Source organism: Acomys minous (genome assembly GCF_964271855.1).
Source record: "Acomys minous genome assembly, chromosome: 11".
NCBI lineage: Eukaryota > Metazoa > Chordata > Mammalia > Rodentia > Muridae > Acomys > Acomys minous.
In genome coordinates, this window is record NC_140492.1 from 102,611,951 (window position 1) to 102,629,862 (window position 17,912).

Here is a 17,912-nt window from a genome sequence, read left to right on the forward strand (position 1 = left end):
CATACAAAAGCTCTTCTCTTTATATTTGACAACTCTTTTGAAAGTATAATAGAAAATAGTCATTCCACAATCAGCAGAATAATTATCTAGGAAGAAAATTAGCATGAGGTACATAAAGACTGCAGAAGGAGACTGTAGATGTGCTGCTGTGGGATAATGAATAAGACTTCAACAAACACATGCACCTGCTCAAAGAAAGGTGGTGAGATACTCTGAACCAATTAACAACTGTCATAAGACCCCAAGGAAAAAGATCACCAGCACTGAGGAGAAAGAGGCAAGCAAACTCTCATGTTCATATGAAACAAGACTGCAGAGATCAAGGTAAAATCAGAAGAAGAAAAAAGGGTGGTAAGGAAAGTGTGGCATTGCCAAACAATCACTGAGTAAATAAACCATGGGGCATGGGCCTGAGGAGATGGCTCAGTAGTTAAGAGTGCTTGTTGCTCTTCCAGAGGAACTTAGATTCAATTCCTGGCACCCGCATGGAAGTTCATAACCATTTGTGACTCTGTTTCCAACCCATCTGATGCCCTCTTCAGGCCTCTTTGAGCACAGGGCATGCAAGTGGTACATAGGCCCGCATGCCCATAAAATATGCATATACTTAAAAATAATAATAAAAAGAATAAAATGAAATAGAAAGTACACAGGCTATCTGTGTTTTTTTAAAAAAAAAAGCAGTAGGAGAAATCAATATGCATAAAGGAGCATTTAAAATCAGCAAGGGGAAATTGGAGTAGTTAAAAATGGGGACAACTGGTCAACCACCTTACATATGCATTCTCTCTCCTCTCTCTCTCTCTCTCTCTCTCTCTCTCTCTCTCTCTCTCTCTCATGTCCACATGCACACACATATAGAAATTAATGTAATGTATTTTTTTCTTTCTCTCAATTTAAGATTGATCTAAGTTTTGACCAAAATTCCATGAAGAAAAAGCCATAAAAGAAAAAATTGTTACACAAAAATGTTTAAATGTGTATGAATACACACACGTCCTCTTAGTCTAAGCAGAGGGAAAGATAAATGGAGAATGCAAGCACTCTTCCACAAATCTTGAGGTACTTGAGGCCAACCTTTCTTCCACTCATGCACTCATTACAGGAGAGGTGCAACAATATCAGGACCCCCAGTTTTATTGGGCTTTATAAGCGGATATTAGCCGGAGCCCAGGCAAAGCTCTTAGATCAGCGCTAGTAGAATCATCGCCCCTTCTCCATGTTCACTGCTCCAGGAACAGCACAGGACACTGTTAGCTAGATATTTGTGGAAGCACGACACACAGGCAAGAGATGCTGTGCCAGGCTGGGCACTGGATCTGCAACCACTGATGCAGCACACAGGCCATTTCTGTGGAGGCACACACAGTCCCTAACAGAACCTGTGCAGCCCAACATGACTTCCCTTCCCGGGGAGCAGGCTCTCTCCCTTTGAGTGACTCCTGGGGATCAGCTCTTCATTTGTATCCCACATGACCTGACCCTCCATGCCCAGAACTGTTAAAGGTTTTCTCTTTTCCATTAAAGACTTTCTAAAAACAAACAAACTTTTGATGTGTTACTTCTATGGATAAACCATCAAAAGCAATGGAAACGTGAGCTCATCTTTTCCTCAAACAGACCCTCCTTGGAAGTGTGGAAAAGACTCACTTTATGTTGTTCTGGAGCCAGCAAGACAGCAGGTGATAAATAATATGCACATAGATAAAAGAATCCAAGTGCTGACATCCTGCCAAAAAGATCCGCATGTGTTTAACAGACTAACGGGGACTTTGCTGAATTTACAAATTAGAGAATAGATGACCTCAATCCACTAAGCACAGGAAAAGATAAGCAAAGATGAGATGTCTTTTTTCCCATGTGTGTTGACAAGACCAAGAAGTTGATGATTCTTTACAATGATGAGGATGCAGGGGGCCGACACTCCTGTGCACAAACACTATATAGAAATGTAAAACAGCATAAACTATTTGGAAAACAATTTGCCCACAATGACCAAAGTTTCAAGTTATACATCCTTGTATGAACAATTTCCTTACTAGGATGCAACCAGTATTTTAATATATATCCAAAGATGCATGTCTGGAAACCACCTAAATATCCAACAATAGCATATAAGTTAGTGAATTCTCAAACATTTACATATTTTAAAGTATAAAGTCATTGAAAGGGACACATTAAAGTTGGAGAGATGGCTGACCAGGTGAAGGTACTTGCCACCAAGCCTGATGACCTGAGTTTGATCTCTAGAACCCATATGGTAGAAAGAAAGAACCTACTACAGCAAATAGATCTGATCACACATGTGGTATGCACTTGTGTGCATACAACACACACACACATACACACAGAAAGAGAGAGAGAGAGAGAGAGACAGAGAGAGAGAGAGAGACAGAGAGACAGAGAGAGAGAGAGAGAGAGAGAGAGAGAGAGAGGGGGGGGGGTAGACATGTTAGATCAGCATGCTGTGAAATAGAAGGACATTCCCAGATGTGTTAGGTGATGCCTGCACCTGTGTGTGAGTATAGACCATTCTTGGAAGGTACATTTCCCTTCCTTGGACAAATGTTTGGTAACTGAAAGTCTAATGCCAGACAAGGTCCCCTTTTCACCCAACTATATTTAGTCTGAATTTGTTATGTGGATGGGCATTACCTTTTCCAGGAAATGTATCAGCTTGACAGGTTATATAAAGTTTCTGGTTGTGAGGTCGGTGGCCAGATACCACGAGTCCCTGTAACAGCACAGGACAGGAAGTCCACACCACCAGGGATGTATAGCAGCCAAGAATGCCAGAGTGAAATCCAATGAAGTCAGCTGAGAGAACATAGAAAGTTTGTGCCCATTTTCCACTGCTATAACTGATTACTATGACTGGCTATTTCTAAAGAATAAATGTCCCAGAGGTTAGGAAGCCACGGAGCACAGTGCCCATGAATGGTGACAGCCATCTTACAGTGTCACAGCATGGTGAAGGACATTAGATGTGATGTAGAGCTTGTATGTTAGTTGATAGTTGTCTTCTATGAAACCCACTAATACTATATTGAGTGGCCCACCTTCATGACCTCCAACATTCAGGGGAGCACATCTCAAAGGCTGTCCCTCTGAGTGCATTACGTAAGACTTTGGAGACTGTCTCAGCATGAGTTTTAAAGGAGACATTCAGAGGGCAGTATAGGAGCAAGATACACATACCACCCAAGGAAGCAACCAGGTAAGTCTTGTTTCCAGGGCGGCTGCTTTCCTTCCCATGGGAGTACCATGAGAGTGTTCATCTATAAAGAGTCAGGCCTACGTGCTGTGAGGTCCCATACCCATGGATGCAAGCAGCCTCACACTGAAAGTACTCAAGGGCCTGAGCAGGGGTTGCACCTGTATTTAACCTGTGCGGTGGCTGCATTATTAACAGTGGAGTGTAGTGATTATGGACACACCTTGTGCACCGTGTTTGTTATTAGAGTGAATTAGAGGAGATTTGAGGGCTACAGGGAGGTCCTATGCCATCTGGTAAGAGCTGAGCACCCCCTGTTAGAATTCTGCTTCAGTCTGCCTACCTGTGATGTCATTGCCTAACTGCCATGAGGGCGTGGCCCTGCCTAGTATATTAAAGGACAGACCTACCTTGCCCCTCCCTCTCTTACCTTCCCCTCTCTTCCTCCATCTTCCTCTCTCTCTCTCTCTCTCTCTCTCTCTCTCTCTCTCTCTCTCTTTCTCGGGTACCCCTCCCCCATTTCCTTCTCCCCCATGCTCATTTAATAAACCTTATATAATATAATATCTGGCATCTTATTATCTTATCACCTAATGTTAGAATTCTGCTTCAGTCTGCCTACCTGTGATGTCATTGCCTAACTGCCATGAGGGAGTAGCCCTACCCAGTATATTAAAGGACAGTCTACCTTGCCCCTCCCTCTCTTCCTCTTTCTCTCTCTCTCTTCCTCTGTCTCCATCCCTCTTTTTCTCTCTCTGGGGTACCCCTCCCTCTTTCCTTCTCCCCCATGATCATTTAATAAATTCATTTAATATCATATTTATCGCCTGGCATCTTATTCTCTTATTATCTTATTGCCTTATATCTTATTATTTGGCATCTTATCACTTTCTTATATTAAACATAACCCCCCCCAGAGATTCTATAATGACCTGATACACTGTGTGGTCTCAGATGGGCACCTGCTTGGGAGATGATGCCTCCTTAGCAAACCTAGGTCCTGTGGAACAACTAGGAGAATTAGAACATTAACCAGATAATAAGGTAATAAGGAATTAAAACTAATTACAGTGATGCAGTTAATTCTTAACTTTGTGGAGAAAAAAATTAAAAAACATACTAAATGTTAAATTGCCATTTATAATTTACCTTCAATATTTTAGCATATAAGGTGAGGGTTTTTTTTTTTTTTAGGCCAGATTTCCACAGATTCTGATTTGGTAGGAAGAAACCAAAAAAGAGGTACCCTCACCCCTTGCAAGACTGTTGACCAGTGAAACTAAGAAAAGCTGGTTTGAACCAGCTCTTTCCAGTTCCACAGTAGATATTTGCTGTCCTAGAGAGTTATCAAGAAGAGCAGATGGCCTTCTGATAAACCCTGCTGGGAGCAGAGTCACAAATGCAAACCAGCAAATAGCTGGCAGTGAAAGGATCGAAGAGTTGAGGGGCATCTAGGGCTGGAAGCCAGCTAGGAGTGAAGGTCAGCTGGAAAAACAATCCCTGCTTTGCCACGGAGCACAGCCATGGCCTGACACCTTATGCAAAATCACAAGCAAAGTTAGGCAACGCGTTTTGGCTGTACAGTCAGCTGCCTTGAAGACGGGCGCATACTTTGTTTAATCAATAACGAAAATGCTGAGAGAACTTTTAGAAGAACACACGTCTGCTGACTACAGAATTCTGGCCTCTGTTATCTGGATACTGCAGGGAGCCGGGTAGAGGACCTTGGCATAAAAGACAGACGAATACCATATCCTGTGGCTCAGTGACACCAAAGTTGAGGATACTGTGTTAATACCACTGGGTGAGAATAGGACCACTACCACAATTTTGAATTAACCTTAGCTTTTATTGGGATATGCCCAAGAGCTAGCCATCAACTGCCTACTAACTCAGGTTAAAGAAAGCAGCCCTGAGTCCATTTTTGGGGCACCCTTTAAGAAGTAAAATCATAAGTAGTTGCAAAGTAGGTTTACAGAAGCAATAAGGAAGTACAGAAAAATCTCAAAAAAACCACAGTTCACCATGCAGTTAGGGAGGGTAACTAGGGAAGGTTAGGGTGTTCTCAAAAAACAAACAAACAAACAAACAAAAAACAAAAGTCAAGGTCATGGGTTGAGGCAGGTCAGGGTCCAGGAAACAGACTTTAAAACAGTAACTCAGCCCTTACAGCAAATGGAAACTTATTTTTAACAGTATAGCATAATGGGTCCTGTATTCAAACTGGAGTCAGGCAGGGTCCTGACCAGCTGGTTGACAGGGCAGACAGCATCAGGAATGGCAGGCTGGACAAGCAGAAAAAAAAAAAAAAAGGCTCCGCTACAGATGCAACATTACTACTTAAAATATGGCTTAAAATGTGGCGACCCTTTTATTTGTTTGTGTCTTTGGTTGTCTGGTTTTGTGCACGTGTGTGCATGCACTAGCATGTGACACATGCATGTATTCCTGTGGGTGAATGACAATGCCTGTATGAGGCACAGATCAGTGTCTGATGTCTTTTTCTCCTGCAAATCAGGGCCTCATCAATTCAATCAGAATGACTGGCCATATGTGAGCCTCAGCCATATCTCTGTCTCCACACCACACACACACACACACACACACACACACACACACACACACACACATATACACGTATACACACATACACACACACATACATACACACACACACACACACACACACACACACACACACACACACACACACACACACTGCCCCTTCCCCATGCCACCAGCACTGGGGTTACAGACACATGCCCCTGTCCCAGGCTTTCGTATGTGTGCTGGGATTCAAACTCGGGTCCTCGTACTTATGTGACAGGTTTTTCCTTGACTGGAGGCATAGCTCCAGCTTCTCAGCATTTCTGTTTATTTATTTGCCTGCCTCTCTGGTTTTGTCTTTTAATAACTCTCACTATGTAGTCCATGCTAGCCCCAAGTTGCATGTAGACCATGCTAGACCCAACTCCTATCAGTGCTCCTGTCTCAGCTTCCCAAGTGCTGGGATTCCAGGCAGGTAATACCACATCTGGTGATGGGAACTATTCTGTTTTTTGTTTTTTGTTTTAATATTGACCATAAAATATTTTCTTCTTTTTTAAATTTTTTTGATAATATACAGTAAGTGCATCGGATATTTTTAACAAAACATAAAGTGAATAAGTAAATCTTTCTTTAAAAATGTATTTAGCCAGGTATGGTGGTCCATGCCTTTAATCCCAGCATTTGGGAGGCAGAGGCAGGCGGATCAAGTTCGAGGACAGCTTGGTCTACAAAGCAAGTCCAGGATAGTCAAGGCCACACAGAGAAACTCTGTCTCAGAAAAAAAAAAGTGACTAAGAGTAGGCTTGTGATGTATCTTTGTAACATGTTTATAACATTTGATTAGAGTATGTTAATCCCTCAAAGCAAGGAGTCCCAGGGTCACAGTTTCATACATGTGGATAATGGGCTTTAGTCACATGGCAGTCCTTCTCTGATCTGGGCCCTCCGGCCACCAGGAACCATTTTTCAAGTCTTTAAAGAGAAAAGCTAACACAGCTAACGTGGGCCAAGTTATTACCAAACAATTACACATTCTGAATGGGAGATGAAGGACACTACAGCCAGGACGACCGGGCTTTTTCCCAGGTAAAGAAGCTGGAAGCTGTACACGCTGCTGTCACCGGAGGGGCACGACTTTAACCGCCCCACGCACCTCCCTAGAAGTGCTTCTTCCTCTTACCATCTGCCCATCATCTGTCCTAGTTAACATATGCTTGAGGCTGTTAGCGTTAGTATACTGCCCTTAGTCTGCCTAGCAACCTATGACATCATTACCTGCCTACCGTTAGCTGTGCCCCTGCCCAGGATATAAATGGGCAAACTCATCTCATCTCTTGTTCCTCTCTTCCCCTCTTGCACCTGTCTTGCTCTCCTCTTTCTCTCTCTCTCTCTCTCTCTCTCTCTCTCTCTCTCTCTCTCTCTCTCTCTTTCTCTCTCTCTCCTCTCTCCTCCTGGGGCACTCCCCTCTTCCTTCTCTCCCCATGCTTCTTCTACAATAAATCTTATACCATGTATATTGTGTGGTAGATATTTCATATTTAAAAGGAGACATCGTGATGACCCCAGGTCTCTCACAGTCCTGCTTTCTACCCTCTCCATGGGCCAGAGCGGACATTCAGAATCAGAACAGTGGACCTATTTTTAAAATGACACTCTTTCTCCCCACCTGCACCACCCCTTTCCTCCTCTTCTCCTTCATTTCAGTTCTTGGATCAACCCCTGGGCCTTGTGCACTGCCACCCAACCAAGCCCTGAGCTTGACGATGGAAGGATTTTGTTTGTTCGTTGGTTGGTTGGTTGGTCTGGTTTGCAGTTGCATGATGGGGAGTAGGGGATGGTAGCAGGTGTTGCTTAGCATCCCCAGCAGTCCTTCTGAAAGACCTGGCCCCTGTCAAACCTCACCAAAGGAAATGGAGGGAAGGCTGGAGTCTGAGTTGTGGGCTCACTCTTCTGTCTTTAAGAGAGCAAGAGGAAGCCTTCGAAACAGGCTACCAAGAAGAGACTTGATACCCTATGAGCATATACAGGGGGAGGAAGTCCTCCTCAGTCACAGTCATAGGGGAGGGGAGTAAGGGGAAAATGGGAGGGAGGGAGGAATGGGAGGATACAAGGGATGGGATAACCATTGAGATGTAATATGAATAAATTAATAAAAAATTAAAATTTAAAAAAAAGAGAGAGAGAGCAAGAGGAGTATGGCATCTTTCCCGGTCTCACTGTGACCACTGGCATCTAGCTTTACACCCAGAGGGAAGAGCGGGAAGACTATAAATGAGGTTCTCTAAGTGGCTAGGAATGCCTGCCATGAGGGTGCTAAGGATTCCAAGTGGGTATCCGCAGTGAACAGACCACCTCTGCCCCTTGGTTCTGCTACCTGCAGCCAGGTACCTCTGATAAGAGCCCTAGCTCAGGCAAGCTGCTTACTTCTCATCTTTAGGAATGAGACCTGAGCAAACTCCTGTGGCCATAGGGAGGACTCCATGGGGTAAAACGTGTACCTAGCATAGGATGAGTCTGTATTTAGGGAGGCACGGCAACTCACAATGTCCTTCTCAGATCTAAAACGATTTGGGCTCTCAGAGACCCCACTACGCCTTATGAAGTACAGGACCATTTTCAGATCTGAGCATAAGATTTGTTGAATGAAAAAAAAAAAAAAAGACTGTTTGCTAAAGTGTTCCCTGGTGTTTTATGGAGTAGAAAGGTTTTTCAGGTAAGGTCAGACAACCAGAAGATTGTTTGTTTTGCTTAGAAAGTAAACGTTTAGATCCTGGATGAACAGGGGAGTTCTTGAGAAATACATCTATCCATCAATTCTCTGTTGCCAGCAACAGACCTCACTGTAACTAGCTTAAGCCAGAAGAGGATTTATTCGAGTTTATTTAGAAGCACATAGCTGCTGATGCTGGGTGTGAGTCCACTCCTACAAACTGTGTCCTCCCACCCGACCGGGCTCCTCCCTTTCACTCCATTCCACGCCTCGATTCTCACTTGGTCTCAACTTTGTGCCTTTGGTTACTTGTTCCTAAGTCAAGACCTGACACCTCCCAGACATTAGGAATTCTGGGAAAGTGTGTTTCGGGGCTTTAGGAAGGTCACACTCCTAAAACTGTCCCTAGACACAAATATCTGGCAGACAGACATCATGACCACATGACAATTTAGAAATCAGATATTCAGGCTAAAACCACGTGTGTAACACATACCAATAGCCCTAGGAGTAGAAGCCAGAGGATCAGGTATTGAAGAATACAAGGAGTTTGAGCCTAACCTGGGGTACATGGACCCCATCCCAACCACTAAAAAAGTTCAAGCCAGAAATGGTGGCACAGTTCTGAAATCTTGGCATGTTGGAGGTTGAGGGAGGAGACTATCAAATATCAGACCAGCTGGATTTTCAGGTGAGGCGAAGCTATCTCTATTTTTTTTTCTTTGCAACTAACTAAAAGTACCTTCATGATATTATTATATTAGCCTCTAATCATTTATGAGCTATATCATATTTGGTATATAGTTAAAGTTACAAGCTGAGTTATGAGTTAGTACCAATGACTACAACCAAAATAATAAAATAAGTCAAGTGTGGTGGCGCACGCCTTTAGCCCCAGCACTTGGGAGGCAGAGGTAGGCGGATCGCTGTGAGTTCGAGGCCAGCCTGGTCTACAAAGCGAGTCCAGGACAGCCAAGGCTAACACAGAGAAACCCTGTCTCGAAACCAAAAACTAAGATAAAATAACGAGAGAAAAATCCATTAAGTTTCTCAGAAATGTTAGGGACTATAGAGTTTGATTTAAGATAGAGTATTTGCATTCACTTATTAGACCTGCTCAGTTTGTTTTTGTAGATCTTCTTTCAGACTGAATAGTAAAATAGATATATAGCATTTAAAATCCCAGTGGGGATCTTTTCGCTGGTTCAACTCCATTAACGTTGATGTGAGAAAACAGAGGCTCAGAAAGTTTCCAATGATTTACTCAAGGTCACTGTTAGAAGGCCTAGTCATTCATTGTTTTTCCAAGAATCCGTTCCCCAAGCCTCCCCAACACAGCCATCAGGCAGGATGCTTGGCTCAAACAGGCCCAAGCCTTCCTCCCTTCAACATCCATCCAGAAAGGCTACTTTGGCTTGCTTTGTTCTGGAAAGATTTGTTTCTGTTCCCTCTGGGTATGTTGAAGCCTCAGACATGAAAAAGGAGGAAAATAAAACCAATGCCACAGAGGCCATAATGTAAAACTCTGCCTCCTTTTCCTGTGTGTGTGGAAAAGCTCACCCAGCCAAACAGGAAGTCTGGCCTCCCTTGATTCCTCCGGGGACACAGGCTCATGACCTAAAGAGGCACACTAGGGCACTGCCTCTCAGCAGTGCTGCCTTTGGGACCAAGATTCTAACCACGTTGGAGCCTTGAGAGACACTAAGAGCGGGCCCAAATCACGTCAGGTACTAATCTCATCCACCAGAGTCCCAGCCTCCTCCCAAAGCTCCTCCTCCTATCATCACCACCCAAGAGGCCAGGATTTCAGCCTGTAAGATGCAGGGTGGGGGCGGGGACACACAAGCATTCGGAGCACAGGGGAAGATGACTCGATTCCTAACCCAGCTCTGGGTAAAACAGGGTGGATATCACTATGTACCAGGGAGACCACGAGCCTGAGTTTTGAGAGATGAACAAGAAAGAAGGACAAGAGGCCAGCTCCCTGTGGAAGGGTAATTGTACCTTCTTATGCAATATTGTAAGGGTCTGATGTGAGCACACAGCTCCTATGATAATCCAATTTTTGTTGCAGGATATTTGATCACACTGTGAACCCTTAGACTGTGTACTGGAAAAGCTCATTTCTAGTTGTGGTGTGGCTCAGCCCTAGCAACACACCCTTAATCCTGTAAACAGGATTAAATAATGTTAACCTTAGGTTACGAGGCAGAGCAAGCAACCAGTAGACAGGGAGTGAACATTGGGGGAAAACATAGTGAAAGGAAGTCTGTAAGAAAGATAGAGAGATGACAGGAAGTAGAAAAAGCATCGAGTTGAAGGAATAGAACTGTTTGCTGTACCTACAGTCACTGTGTTCTTAACTCTTTGGGCTGGGTTTAGAGTCTTTTCTTTTTTCTTTTTCCTTTCTTTCTTTCTTTCTTTTTCATCTGTTTGCACCTACTTTAAGGAAGCTTCCAAACATGGATGAGGCCAACCTGGTCTACAAAGTGAATCCAGGACAGCCAAGGCTACACAGAGAAACCCAGTCTCGAAAAACAAAAAACAAAACAACAACAACAAAAGAAAGAGAAGGAGAAGGAGGAGGAGGAGGAGGAGAAAAGAATGTTTATGGCAAGCAAACAGTAGTGGCACACATCTCTAACATCAACACTCGGGAGGCAGAGGCACCTGGTTCTCTGTTTGAGGCCAGCCTGATCTACAGAGCTAGTTCCAGGACAGGCAGAGCTACTGGGGGAGGGGAAATAAAAGAATGTTTACAAAATGCTTATGGTAGCTCACTGATAAGTGGATCAAGCTCTCAGCTACCCAAATGAAGTACTAACTCCTTTCCAAGTGTGGTGGCACACACTTGTAATCCCAGCACTCAAGAGGCAGGTGGGTCTCCGTGAGTTTGAGGCCAGTTTGCTCTACGTAGCAAGTCCAGGACAGGCAAGTGTACATAGTGTGACCCTGTCTTACGTTGGGCAGATTATAAACATGGAAAAGGTGAAACTAGGGAAGTGTAAATTTGCTTTTAGTCCTTTTTTACTAGTTGGGACTCTCATGCACCTGTACTAACTATTAGAACTAGTTAGTAACTAACTGACTAACATTTCTCTGTGTTCTTTTTTTCTTTGTTCACTTGCTTGCTTGGTTGATTTAGTTTGTTTATTGAAATAAGGGGACTTGCTCCCTATTTGGCCTCAAATTTGCAATCCTCCTGCCTCAGTTTCCCAAGTGCTAGGATTACAGGCCTGTTTTGGGGTGACCTACCCCACACACATATTGTATTTACTGCCTCTGAAGGTGTGCCCTCTGTTCTCAATTATTAATGGCTGTGCGGGCAAAGGCAGTACTGGCAGCATATGTAAATGTTTGTCTCGCCCTCATCTGCCCCAAAAGAGGATTCTCTGAGATTACCATGTTGAAAAGGGAAGAGGAAGGCCACATAGCACCCAATCTCACCCAAAGGCAAAACTCTGCAGCGCAGTCCTGCTGCTGATTGGCTCAGAATAAGTAAGCCAGATCTCTCCTACTATGCTAATAGCTATTGTTGTTGTTGTTGTTTGGGGGATGTTTTCTTTTGTTTTGTTGGGTTTTTTGTTTGTTTGTTTGGTTGGTTGGTTTTTCAAGATGGTTTTTGTGTGTAGCCTTGGCTGCCCTAGACTTGCTCTTTAGGCAAGGTTAGCCCCAAACTCCCAGAGATCAGCCTGTTTCTGCCTCCCAGGGTGCTGGGATTGTAAGAGTGTGCCACCACGCCAGGCTGTAATAGCTCTTTTGTATGAGAAGAGAGGGTGGCTTTTGATAAATAAAGAGCTGGGGCTGGGGCTGGGCAGGGGAAAGACAGAGAGGCAGGATGGAGGAGAGAGAAGAAATGATGGAAGCAGAGGCTAGGTAACCGAGGGACTGCCCCAGCAGAAAGGCCAACAGTCTTATACTAGACAGACATCTCTGTGTCTTTAGTATTGAACCCTGAGTGGGACCCCAGAAAGCTCCTGAGACAGGCATGTGCTTTCATGCCCAACTAACCTTCCTGTAGTTTTGAGGTTCAGCAGCTAGTGGACAGTGGCAACATTGGTACTTGAGAAGGTATTACTACATTTATAACTCAGCAGAGGGCTGCATTCCTAGCAACAATCTAAAAGTTGACTAAGGTTATACAGCAATCTATCCCAGAACAATTCTTCACCTAGACACAACTCTCTTTTATCAGCAGTCACTTTAAAGCCTTCCCAGGTCCTCTTTAGATTAGGAAACAGAAATGAGAATGCTGTGTGTGTACATACGTGTGTGAAATGACACCCATGTGCAACATATGCACATACACACCCAAGAACACACACACACATACAGTTCACACACTCACACACACACAAAAGAGGTGGACTGTGTCAGTTCAAAGGCGATCCCACTAGGCTGCCTTCAGGGTCTGAGCAATGTCTTACGTCATCACCTGCCACCATTTGCTACTGGTGTGTCAGGGACAAAAGAACCCACCCACCACTCCAGCTCTCTCTGTTTCTCTTGGTCTTTCTTCCTCTCTGTCTGTCCCTACATTTTCTCTCTATATCCGCCTCTGCCCTCACAGCTCTGTGTCTGTCTGTCTGTCTGCCTGCCTGTCTGTCTGCCTGCCTGTCTGTCTGTCTACAAGTCCAATCATCCACCTCTACCCCTGCTCTTGGAGGCCCTAACTCCCCTCCCCTTCCCTTCCCCCAAATAAACATCCTTATACCAGATATGTTTCATAGCAGAATCATGTAACATTGGTGCTGTGACACTAACAGACTGTACCTGTGGAGTTAAACCAGAAATTGACCTCTACTTTCCACAAGCCAAGCATGTATGCACATCCCCCCCACATGTGCACACACTTATCTACATGCACCTACACATACACAACTACAAGCACATACACACCTACATGTGCACACACACACCTACATGCACCTACACATACACATCTACAAGCACACACACACCTATGTGTGCACACACACACACACCTACATGCACCTGCACATACATACCTACAAGCACCCAGACATACAAACACACACACACACACATTGCATGCACACATACATGCCTATACAAAGGCACGACTGACACATGTGTGTGCACACACAGACACACAAACACACATACACACATGTGTATGTTGTAGGATATTTGATCCCATTGTGATCCCACCCCAACATTGTGAACTCGAAAAATCTGTTTCTTATGGTGGTGTGGCTCAGCCCTAACACACACCTTTAACCAAGAACTTTCTGTTTATTGTAAATAGGTGGTTGTAATGTAGCTCAGCCCTAGCATACACCTCTAATCCAAAAGTGTTCTGTAAACAGGATTAAATAAAGTTAACCCTACGTTAAGAGGAGGAGCAAGCAACCAGTTGATAGGAAGTGAACATAGGAAAAAAACCCAGAGAGTGAAAGGAGGTCTGGAGGACAAACAGTGGACTTTCAGTGTGAAAAGGCTTTTGTTTTTGTTTTTGTTTTTGTAAGATAGCATGGAGAAGAAGGGCTTTTTCCTTCTGGGACTCTGGCGGGGTAGGAAGATCAGCTGAGTGCTTTCTCTGCCTCTCTGAGCTAGAAGTCTCTCTCTCAGCTTTGCATCTGGCTCCTGACATTTTATTGGTAAAATCAAACGTTTGGGATTTTGTTTTTAAAAACAACACACACCCCTTCAGCAGAGGCTGCAAAGCACACAAATCAGTTGAATGCAGCACACTGGGTGTGGTGTGGATAGCACACAGGAAGAGGTGAACGCCCTGCACAAAGGAATTCACATTTCCCTTTTTAATAAACACTGGCTCTGCCAAAAGAAACATGGATATTGGCCACACTCCTATGCCACCAGTTTGCAAAGAGCTCTACACAGGCATCAAAACTTTGTTAAACCCAGTATTAAAACACAAAGCATCTTCAATAGCTTAAAGCTCAGTGGCTCGTGTTTTAATTAAAAAAAAAAATCTGAGGAAAGCCAGTTTCATGTTTAATTGTTTTATTTGTTTAGTCATTCATTTATTTGTCTAAGAGGTGCTAGAGGCCAAACTCACAGCTTTACTTGTGCATGCTTGGAAAGCACTGTACAGCTAAGCTACACCTCAGGCCTGACTCTCTTTCAAAGGAAATTCCAATTAAACAGAAGATGAAAGTCCTGATCATTTCCCACCTATGTATTGATAAAATGAACCTTAGCAGTCTGGTAAGACACCATCTATTTCCTCACTGGGGAACTCGAAGGAAGAGGTGCCTTTGACCTCCACCTCCGCGCACGGTGTCTGAAATACTGCACTCACAGTGCTTCATGTTTGTCAAGTGGTATTTAATAAATGCTTCTGAGGTTCTGAGTAGGGCAAAGCATAAACTGAACACAGGACAATAACCTCTCTTTTCAGGTTATGAAACTTGGTGGGGAGGGGCTGGGGGTTCCAGCTCAAACCCTCCTCTTTCCCCTGGGACTTATTTTTAACCCTGAACACTTTGCACTTCAGCCTTATGGCCTCTTTTTCTGGGAGCAGAGATCAAAAGACCACAGGCACTCTCCCAAGATTGGCTATGACACAGGGTGCTGCCTCTGGTTTTCAAGTGGACTTAGTTCTTTGGAACCAGAGGCAAGGACTTGACGGTCTTCAGAGTTTTAGGACTCTTCCTGCCTGCCTGTCTCAGGGTGCCTGAGGACTGTGTAGGGTGCCACTGTACAGAGCCTTGAGGGATAACTAATAACCCCGAGAAGGCACAGCTGATGCCTGGGCACAGTACCACCCAGTGAACTGTGGGTTTTAGTATCCAACACGGAAATGGCAGGTGGGTGATGTTTTTATAGACCTAGTTTAGGGGTAAAAGAAAAGTTAGGACAACAAACAAGGGGTCGAGGAAAGATAAAAAATATTGTAGCAGCTGCCTATAAGCCACGTGGGGAAAGTAGGAATGAGTAAGCTTTAGAAGAACTAACAATCCCTGCATTTGGTTATGATTGTTAATATTTATTTATCTATTTATATAACAGAAATAGGCATAACATTCCCCTGGAAATGTAGTGTGACGACTTCCTGGGTCAGGAGAGATGGCTCAGTGGATAAGAGCACTTCCTGCTCTTCTAGAGGACCTGAGTTAGGTTCTCAGCACCCACATCCAGATGCTCACAACTACACATCCAGATGCTCACAACTACTCATCCAGATGTTCACAACTGCATATCCAGATGCTTACAACTACACATCCAGATGTTCACAACTGCACATCCAGATGCTCACAACTACTCATCCAGATGTTCACAACTACATATCTAGATGCTCACAACTACACATCCAGATTTTCACAACTGCACATCCAGATGCTCACAACTGCACATCCAGATGCTCACAACTACACATCCAGATGCTCACAACTACACATCCAGATGCTCACAACTACACATCCAGATGCTCACAACTACATATCCAGATGCTCACAACTGCTTGTAGTTCCAAGGGATCTGATTCCTCAGGTCTTTGTGGTCACCTGCATTTGAGTACATGGACACACACAGGAATATGCACATATACATAATTTAAAATAATAAAAATAATTTTTAAAGATGGCTAGCTCCAGATCAAGGACTTGAATTTGCAATAGCAGCTAGGACAATCTTTTAATTACCATGCATTTATATTATTCATGAAAACTTTATGGTTTGTTTTCATTTTAAAGCTACTAGTTTGTTTGTTTGTTTGTTTGTTTTGTGCATTAGTCTTTTGCCTGCATACATGTCTGTATGAGGATATCATATCCCCTGGAAGTGGAGTTACAAACAGCTGTTAGCTGCCATGTGGGTGCTGGAAATCAAACCTGAGGCCTATGGAAGAACAGCCAGTGCGTTTACCATTGAGCCATCTGTCCAGCCCCAAACTGCTAGTTTAAAATCCCCACTGTGCTTTCGAAAGGCTGCTTTCACGTCTGCGGATGAAGCTCCCCAAATGATGGTTAACGTTTCCTTTTGCCTCCTCTTGTTGAACCAATAAAGTCTGGTCCGTAAAAAAAAAAAAAAAAAAAAAAAAAAAAAAAAAAAAAAAAAAAAAAAAAAAAAAAAAAATAAAATCCCCACTGTTTTTGCAGAGTCTGGATGAACCTGTGTAGCTGGAAATGTTGACTTTATTGACAGGCAGAACCCTGAGAGAGCCCTCTAGCGCTTGAAGACCACAGTGCACTTCAGCAATACTGGCTGTTACTGCTGTGGTTAGTCAGCGAGGGCATTAACTAGCTAAACTATCACCTACTTAGCTTCTCCAGGACATTAGTGGTGGACAATCTGGACCCTGCAAGAGATGACATCACTGTATGTCTCATTCTTGCTGACTCCCTATAGTGTATAGGGTTGTGGAATGGTGGGGGGAGGCGGTGCTGGGGGAGATAGGGGCAGTAAAATATTGTCACTTCCAACATATTTTTTTCTCTTTTTTCTCATTTACATATTCATCAGAGGGAAATGGGCTTTTAAAAGAGTTTTTGAGTTGCATATCACTCATATATCACTTTAAACTTTTACCAATGTGTTATCTGCTACTGTAATTTTTTCTGCATGTGTGAAATTGAGGTCATTGTTCTAGCGGAGAATTTCCCCCTGCCCCTTCCCCCCCTTCCCCCCCCCCCATCCTTTTGTATTTGGATAAAAGGTTCTGAACCCTCACACCATTTGTTCCCTTTAAGTATTTACTAGTATGTTGTACAGTTTTTAAAAGTGATATTTCTATAGTGTTTTTAAAAATCAATATAATTTGTAAATATTTAGGGGAAAATTACAAATCACAAAGAACAGGTTAAAAATGGTCACCTTTCTGCCATCAGTACACAGCTGGAGACTGCTTCCAGTTCCCTTCCGGCTTGCTTCGCCCTTGTTTTTCAAGTGGAATTTTAAGGTCTTCAGAGTCTTTTTCCATTTTGCGGTTTACATGTTAGACCCTGAGCTTGCTAGGTATCCGGGTATCCCTACTAGAAGCCGGGGTTATTGGAAGCTGCAAAGCCTGTTTGTAAGGTCACTGAAAACGGACCCGCCACTTGAGGATAGGCTTCGAAAAGTTCTGCAAATGCCAAGTTTGAGTTACTTACGCCAGGCGTGGGTCGTGCAGATTACACTTTGCACGAAGTTCTTGCAACAAGCTTGAATCTTCACCTTCGTCAAATATTTGGGCACTGAGTGGAATTCTTAGGGGCCCGGCCTGGCAGCTTAAGTGGGTCATGGGTACCTGACCCCAGATCAAGGTCAGAGGCTTGTGACTGGCCAAAAGGGCAGTGTGCTGATAGATGAGCAAGCAGTGACCTCGGTATTTTTTATTTATTTATTTATTTTTCTTTCTTCTTATCTTACTTCTTGGTGTTTCCACCCATCTGGGAGACCAATCTCAGCATCTCCTCTGGCCGGCAGCTTCCCAGTTAGCCCCTGGCCTGATTCAAAGGCTGGTGGGCGTGTTCC

At 43.8% G+C, this 17,912-nt stretch overlaps 1 long non-coding RNA gene across 1 annotated transcript in view; it reads right to left on the reverse strand.

Moving 5' to 3' along the window:
• Nucleotides 1-17,912, reverse strand: part of LOC311608285 — a 67,083-nt gene that overhangs the window by 16,374 nt on the left and 32,797 nt on the right. The gene's annotated exons all lie outside the window — the stretch shown is intronic.